General features: G+C 38.8%; 1 long non-coding RNA gene across 1 annotated transcript; it reads right to left on the bottom strand.

Moving 5' to 3' along the window:
* Positions 1-865: 865 nt before the first annotated feature.
* LOC116674445 (uncharacterized) lies at positions 866-8,948 on the bottom strand. The gene is made up of 3 exons (XR_004328104.1): positions 8,937-8,948; positions 7,693-7,695; positions 866-1,009 (listed from the first exon to the last, which is right to left on the bottom strand). It is a non-coding gene; the product is annotated as an uncharacterized LOC116674445 (long non-coding RNA).
* Between the last annotated feature and the right edge of the window lie 303 nt (positions 8,949-9,251).

Here is a 9,251-nt window from a genome sequence, read left to right as displayed (position 1 = left end):
ACGGTTGTACCAACAACAATGTTCATCCATGTCTGTCCAGACTCATAATATATGTAGTGCAAGCAAGGTATCCCAGAGATGTCCATTTCCTAACACGTTCTCCAGGTCTACCTGGGGGATCCTGAGACGTTCTCAAACTAGATAGGATGCACCATCCCTCCAGTATTTTCAAGGTGTTCTTGGGGCAACTCAACTGGCTCCATTCAACAACTTCTTATAGATGAACTCCTTACTCTAAAGGTGAGCCCAGGAAACTCATTTTGGCAGTGATCTCATTCTTTTGGTCCCTACCAAAAGCTCAAAGCCATAGGCAACAGCCTGTTACAAAGGTTTCTATTATGGCCAATGCCACACCAGTCAACTTGTCGATATTACACATCTTACCCTAACAAGACCCACAGATATTTAAACGCATGATCTGAACACATGATCTGTGATCTGCTATTGAAGTAACTGCTGAAAGCCTTAGACAAACAGATAAACAGAACTTATTTGGGGAATTTAATAAAAGGGGAAAGGGTGAGAGATGTACTGAAGGAAGAAAAAAATTGTAAGGATGCATAAAAAAAGAGAAGATCAAAGATCATCATCAGGTCTTACACAATTCTCAGTCATCAGTGGAGAGAAAAAATCCCTCTGACATCATCAAGCTAATGTCCTGCAGTCTCTTCCATCAGTAACACCCAAAATGTGCCTACCTGTCTGCTCTATAAACCTTTCATGAAGAGGCAGGGAGAGTGAAAATGGAGAGAGGGGAACTGCCAAAAAAGCCAGGTAAATCAAATGTGGAGCAGAGGAGGAGACAAAAGAGACTTTGAAAATAAAGATAAATGAGAGGTGAAGGAGGGTGAAATACAGAAAAAAGCCTAAAGCTTGTTCAAGTGCCTTTGGCGTTTGTTACTGATGCAAAAAGTCTCCTTTCGCGTCTCAGTCAGACACAGCGGGGCTTTCAACTACTTCACATTCGGTCGGAACTCTTGGCGTCACCTTTTGATGCTCTGGGTCAGGACTGCAAGATTTACAAAATGTAAGTTTAACTGACATGCTGCACAAGAACGGGGTAATTAGGCTTAGGAAAAGATCAAGGGTGTGGTTACAAATGTACATTTCACTTGAGGATTTCTGTAGATGTAGAGATTATTGGTGTTTGAAATTGCAGTGCAATGTATGTTATTGTGCACCCCACCTCCCAAATCCTGCCAATCAACAGAAAGCAACAGTTTAGATTGCAGTGCTTTTGCACTGGATAAAACTAGATGAATTAAGTTCATATTAGTTTTTAATGTAAATCAGACTGCTGTGTAAAAACAGGACAGATTAGTAAAAAAGTTGCAGAGAACTGCACACTCCACTTACAAATATGCAGAATAGCTTTCTTTGTATCCAGCAAAAAGTAGCCTCTACTGTATGTGAAGAGTTATCCTTAGATGTATCAGCTAGTAGCTTAATTAACAGTTTTATCCAGTTCAAATAGATTGTGATCTCACAAGGTGGCCCAGGCAATCATGTAGTTTCAAAGAGGTTAAGTCCGCCCTGTTTCCGTTGGGCTGGACCACTCTTTTTTCCCCCGTCTTCCCCAAGCGTTTCTCGGTACATGGAGAAAGACCACAGTTTTGCCATTGTTTAACTATGTTAACCTCAGTAGGATTGGTGTCGCAGAGGTGACAATATTGGCTTTACTGCACAACAGAAAATACAACCTGGTCTCAAGACAGTTCATGAAATGGTCACGTTATTTTGATCTATTAATTCATCAACAGGGACACAATTTTCTCGTTTATTGTGTGGTGGTAACCACAAACTGGGAACGTGACCATTACACAAATTGCCATGAAAATGGGCTGCAGCAGCCTGCTCTGGGGGACAACAACGGCTGCTGGGACACAATCCATGGCTTCTGGGGGATGCAACAACGGGAAAATGAAACGCCACACGCCAGCGACAACTGTCATGACACTGGGCTGTTCTGGGGGACGCAACAACAAGGAAATGAAACACCACACACGGCGGACGGTGACAACAGCCGCCGGGACACGATCTGCGATCTTTTGGGGACGCAATAACGGGCAAATGAAACGTCACACGCCGGCGACGACAACAGGACGGGCCACCATCTGCAAGACGCGCTACAACAACAGGAAGGTTGGGGTTAAAAAAAAGAACAACGGGGAAAGGAACTGTCACACATAGGAGACGGCGACAACAATGGGACGGTTGTGGTTAGGAGAAGAAGAACATGGACAGGAAGTGCCACACGTGGGACGCAATCCCAGTCTTTAGGATGAAAGTCCTGTGTTGTTTGACCCATCCACCACACCAACCAACCTCCTTACATTGATTTTCGGCTTTTTAATACTACTCGCTACCGTAGTCGTGCTGTTATCACAAAAGATGCTTCCCATTGAAGTACATTAATTTGAAATTTGTGTTCACCACCACGAAAAAAAAAAGAAAAGAAAATCAAGTCCCTGTTTCATCAATAGATTAAATAACGTCACCATTTCACGAACTGCCACAAGACTTGGCTGGACAACAATAGCTTTGAAACAGGGAGTTATGTAAAAGTATTAATCTGACTGTGGATGAGTGTTTTCAGGCAGTTTGCTTCCTCTGAGAGCTGTGGGACCAGTTATTTTCAAGGAAAATGTGACAGTTGGGCACTTCCAAAGGAGATTCATAATAAAAGTGTTTTCATGTCAGTTGGTCCCATGCTGGTTTACAAATAACTAATGCGCACATTTTCAAGCTCTGCTTCTGAAGTGACTGTCTCTTGTATTCATACTCTATGATTAATACTTTACTAGATAAAGTGCATTGTCAAATAATATTTTTTTATCAAAGAAGTTGAAGTTGCATAGAAGCAGCAACAAACTACAGCGCTGCAGCATTGTTTTATCTTACTGAATCACTTTCATATTCTGAAGAAAATGTACATACTCATATTGAAAAAACCCCAGTACCAGTCAAAAGTTTGAACATTTTAGATTAGATTAGATTCAACTTTATTGTCATTACACAGGAACGGGTACAAGGCAACGAAATGCAGTTTAGGTCTAACCAGAAGTGCAATGGCAGTAAGTGCAGGATAGACAATGGTTTCATAAGTGCAGGACATGGATGTGTACTGAATAAATATAGAAATGAATACTATTATAAACAGAATTTTACAGATAGATTTGTCCTATGAATATAATATATAGACAACAAGTATTGTGAGCAAGATTTACAGCTGGATATGTACTGAATATAATATACAGGTGGATATTACTATAAATAGAATTTTTACAGATATGTACAATGAACATAATATACCGATGGTTGTTACTATAACAGAGTTTACAGATGAATATGTACTATGAATATATATACAGAGTACATATTCACCTGCTTTCCCATTCAAGAGAAACCGTTTTGACTGACCAAACCTTGACTGGTACTGTACATTTTAATCTACATCAAATACAGTGTGGGATAGAAAAATTCAGATCCTTTAAAACATATGTTGTGGAGATGTATAAATATATTTTATATACAACCATAATTGATTTAGAAATACAAACATTACCCCGTTGCCTACAAAGGGGTGTTTTGACAAGAAACTATTTTTGTATAGCAAGTGGCATTCTACTTTAGTTTTATTTGGAAAGTTCATCTAAGCATGTACAAACATACCAGTATTAACTTGTGAGCATTAATATTTTTCTAAAACCTCCAAAAGTTTAGTTATCTGTTGAATTGTTTTGATAAATTGCTTAAATTAGATACCTGGGTTTTGAATAAGTGAGACCCCTAAAAAGAAATACCAAGTCCATGCTGCATCGACTATAAATAAGATCTCATCTGTTTTAATATTGTACAAAGCTCCCAGACTCATTCCTCCCCAATACGTTCCAGAAAGGCAGCAAATAGATAAAAATGACACTCCTTTTAAATCCCCTACGGATAAATGCTTGGTTAAGTGTTCTTTCAACCAGTATATTGTTAGATTGTAAAAAAGATTTGTTTGTTATAGCAAACAATGTATACTGTAGTTCTCCTGTAAGTGAGACGGTGTAGCCTACTTACAATTATCAATTTATTCTGATCACTTTACAGCTCCTGCCTGTTTTATGGACAGAGGGGAAAAGAGTGCAACACACTTTCTTGTGTTGCCCTCTTTTGAGCTCAGCCTGCAGCATATCTGTCACATCTGATAACTTGATTCAGACGATGTAGTTGCCAGAAAATGTGAATTTTTTACTTTTCATAGTATTTCTGGCCAAAAACCTATTTTTTGTATCCAAGGGCTAGTTCTCATTCCACTGACTTGATGTTATATTTTAGGCAATGTTATCTCAATAGACAGCCCATGATGAACAATACACTTTAAAAAAAAAAACAGCAAATGGCATATAGTCAAAATCTCTAGATGCTGTTTACAACACTAAATTTGCAATACAGTCATTAATAATAGCACTTTAACAATGACTTATTATCAACCTGACAACTTGCAAACACAAAGGGTAAAAAACAAAAAGTATGCAATATCCTACTTTTTTTCTTTACCCTACTCAATGCAGTAATTGAAAACAACGTGCATAAATAATATGGCACGTGTTGACAGCTCTATCTGTAAATACATGCTAGAGCTTTTTGTGGTGTTGAGTTGAAACAGGTAGTACATACATACAGTACATACATACATACAAAGACATCTTAATAATTGTACAAATTGATCTATGTAGGCTACTTGCCCTATTCTTTCAGCAGGAGGCCAATCCATCTGACTTAACACTTTTAATATACAGAATAATATAATAATATAAGGGAATTAAATGTCAAACATATCCATGTAAAATGGTTTAATATTAGTTGTCCAAATTAGTTAATTTTGACAGTATTCAACTCAACTGAAGAAGCTTATTATACAGTACCCTTGCAGTCTTGCTTACTTTGACTGGCATGTTGTCTATGCTCTTTATCACCATGGTGATTCTGCAAATAGACCCTTGAATGTTATAATAAAATATGAGAGCTCTGTGATGGTTTCAAAGTAAGTGTAGATAAGTTAAACTAAATTAGCTGGATAAATATGATATGTACGTGCAGGTGCCTTAGCTACAATATGGGACACTGCCAGACTGAATATAAAGTAAACTTAGTGGTGTGCCAGTTCTGTTGCAAACTTATTTCTTTTATTGAGTGGAGTCTACTATATCACAGTCAAGTTCATTGTAAGGCATTGTTCTAATAGTGGTCTTTTAAAAAAGATTGATTTTTTTAACGACATTTAGCCACTCAAGCAAAATATAATTTCAAAAACATATCCATTAAACATTTTATCACATACAGTATGTGTATAAATTAAGAAATGTTGGACATGGGACAAACAAAAAAACACTTACTGTCCAATTTATGAAGTACTGTGAATATTCATTACTTAATTGGCCAAAAGGTATTCATTATAAAAACATGCTTCTTTATGGTGCAGCAAAAAATGGCTTTCATCTTGCAGTGGACAGGCCTCTCATGCAGCCAATCTGATTGGCTAAGACCACGGTCCCCGAGTTACAAAATTAAATTTACAAATGGACAGACAAAAAGATGCGTTTATTTCATGTTTTTGTTGAATTGTTGCAACTGTATTACAAAGCTGATCAGAGAAAAGTTGGATTCACCCTATATTTAGTTGGCTTACCTGAGCCTTAATAAGACCACTGCACAATAATTAACAGTCCTGGAAACCACAAGAACATTAATTATATTAGTGCCCATTGGTGTATGAATAATGTTTCTAATAACTACATGAAATGCCACCAGATCACTTGTAAAAGCTCTGGTATTTTCGAAACCCTTTGAAATCAAGAGAAGGATAACATAATACTACGACATCTGGCGACACATAACGCACACAAAAACACACACTTAACATTGTCTGTGGGATGATGTCGGATGAAATAGTGATCATTACTAATGTTCTTGTGTGCCTGATATGTGTAGCAAACCTGGTGGACACGTACTAGACAGTATATGCGGTGATCATTAATATTCACAATGAATACTGGACAGATTCTTCAACCAGTGAAGTGCTACTAATACCTCAGACACAGACGCTTTGATCAGAACGTCTTTCTATCCTCAAATAGTGTAAAACCACACAGATATGTTGCAGTAGAGATGGTCACTTTCTTCTCCACAGAAACATTTTAAATATATTTCAGTAATACATGAGATCCTTTAAATTTTGCAGTGGGTGGTAAGCACTGATCCTCATGTTCGTTAACATAAAAAAGCATTTTTATGTTTTATAGTTTTACGATAATTAGACACTTTCTTGTATCACACATTTTTGTAACTGAGAAGGGAGACCATCAATCACTTTTAGAATTTACTCGTTGATGAGGTTTTATCATTAATATTCTGTCCTTAACCCTTTCCTAATCACCATTTCTGGGATTAACAGCTATGTTAGCAATAGCCAGACGGTGGTAATTTGAAAAATCAACAAATGAATCAGTTCAAGAGGGATGCGTGGGTGGTGCGTGGGAGCTGTTGTCTATCGGCGAGGCCTTCACTGTACATTTGGCTGGACAAGAAAATCCCCATGGCAGCACACTGGAGAAGGGCTTGATGGAGCAGATGGCTACCCCTTTACTCTCTTTACCTGTGCTTGCCAGACAGACAGTGCTACAGGTGTGACAAGATGTCTAAGTTGGATTAAGGCCCAGTCCCAGGTGTGTCTCTCTCTCACACACACACACACACACACACACACACACACACACACACACACACACACACACACACACACACACACACCTCCTACTTGCTCCTAAGTCTCTTTTGCTCCAGTTCTCTCCCACTTCAACCTCTTTCTTTTTTCCATCCTCCCTCATTTTGGGTTCACTTCCGTCCTCTTAATTCCTTTTTTTCCTTTTGCTTACTTCAAACCAAAGATCAACTGTCAACAATCACAAGCCAGGTGAGAGGAAGTCAACTGCTGCCAAGGAGAAATCTGACATATCTGTTAGCTTGAGGGGCCTGTCCAGGTGGCTGCTTCAGTAGGTAAAAGTCAGCTGTTGACAGGCAGCCTGGCAAATAAAGAGGAGATAATGTGGCTGTGATATTTTTCCAAGCTGTTCAAAAGCAAGGGTGTTGTCACGTTGATACACTATAGGGTAAAAAAAAAATATGGGGGGGAGAAAGGGGGAGTGACATATTGCAAAGGTCACAGGTTGGAGTTTCACCCACAGCCGCTGCATGTGGGCACCCTCTCTACCAGGCAAGCTATCCGGACACCTGAGGGGTAAAATGTTTAATGGATAAATGCTTTTTTTCCACTCTCAGCATTTCTAGTCAAAACTAAATCAATTTGAGAAGAACAAGACTTTATAGTAATAATAGTGTAACGCTAGTGAATGTTTGCGTTAACTATTAACTAGTCGTGATTAAATACTAGTACTTTCGGGGCATGGATAGAGTAAGAGCGCGGAGACAGCTTCAACGGTAACTTAGTCCATTTCTTTAATTACACTTCTTCCAGTGTAGAACAGGTCAAGACTCACAACATACATGCCTCAGCATCTCACCATATCCCTCCGCCAACCTGCCAACCGAACCACAGGCAGGGCAGTCCTACAACATGCCAAATAGCTCCATGGCCAAACCAAGGAACAGAATACACTGTGAAGCTACAAATGATGGAAATATGACCCACTTCAGCAACTCTAAATATTCACAAAATAAATCTCATCTTACATTCTTCCCTTTCTTCAGATGAAATGTCCCCATTTCAACAAATCTCATCTCACAATAGTAATAATGTGTTCATCACCAAGTGTGGGATAACCATAGGAGCCAGTATTTTGTGGCTTTGGGGTGTTTTCAGATAAATATTATCATCGTGCTAACACGCTCACACTGAAAATGTTGACATGTTAGCATGTAATTAACTGCATTGGACAAAGTAGTTAATAGTAGATAACAAAGTTAGTTAAATTCATCCTGTGGGGAACACAAAATGTCTATACCAGATTCCATGACAATGTGGGGATTAGGCTTGAAATAGGCTAATGTGATACGGCACTTAGACCTCTTTATAACCTGAAACTGGTTGCAGTATAAGCACACAAGGGTGTGACGAGCATTTGTTAAATTTTCTCAAGTTTCATTTTGCATATTACAGCACAGCATACAGCAGCATTCAGACTCCAGAGCAAAGGAAATGTAATTCAATTGCAGTGACATCTTAAAGCCTTTCAGGCTATATTGTGTGCAGAACACTGTCCCATAAACTATCTTGGGGCCCATTTTCATGCGGGTGCAAATCAACTGCAGTGACCTTGCACTGGGAAAATATCAATTTCATTGGCTGAAAGCTGATTTTTCTTGAGCCGGCACCCCCATGGTGATTTTATGATACTGCTCACACCAACAGAAGCAAAGGATAGCCTTCCTTTTTAGGAGAATGAATGCCGCTGGTTTGATGTCCATGATTGATGCCATCCCACGCCCACTCATACTGTAGTTCATTTTACCATAAACGTACTCACCAAATGTTTTTAAATTAAGCTTGCAATATGACCTTTTTGCCATTGCAAGCACTTGTGATTTCACTTGCAAAAATAGGCCCATTAGGTGAAGAGCTTTAACAGTCATAATAGATCACAGTTTGGAGTCACATTTACACGAGGAATCCTCTACAATTCCTTACATATATTTCAGTAAAGTCACATGTCTCAAAAGGACTACCTACTACACAGAATTCTGAATGTATCTATGAGTGAGTGTGTGAGTGAGTGAGTGAGTGAGTGAGTGAGTGAGTGAGTGAGTGAGTGAGTGAGTGAGTGAGTGAGTGAGTGAGTGAGTGAACGAGCAAAGTGACTGAGCAGAACACAAAGAAATGGTTCAGGAGAAGCCTGGAGTAGGGATCCAAAATGGTTGTATATCCACTCTACATTTGGGATCATCAGGGAAATTGAACATGACTGAGGCAATAGTGCAAAAAGTATTTCTCTGTATATTTCTTTATTAGGTGAAAATTAATATTCTTTTACACACATCTTACCACTAATTACATTTTTGTATTTAGACAGATAAGTCTGAAATATTACCATGGTCATTTTTAACATGGCAGGTGTTGAACAACTGCTAGCCCTTGAGATAGAACTGACCAGTAGGCACACAAAACCCTGGCACACTGAGTGGCACTTCAAATGGCTACTACAGCTAACAAGGCTGAACAACAGAACAGTAGTTGGTCCTTAATGGAG

Source organism: Etheostoma spectabile, unplaced genomic scaffold (genome assembly GCF_008692095.1).
Source record: "Etheostoma spectabile isolate EspeVRDwgs_2016 unplaced genomic scaffold, UIUC_Espe_1.0 scaffold00000295, whole genome shotgun sequence".
NCBI lineage: Eukaryota > Metazoa > Chordata > Actinopteri > Perciformes > Percidae > Etheostoma > Etheostoma spectabile.
This window is presented reverse-complemented; position numbering and strand designations above follow the sequence as displayed.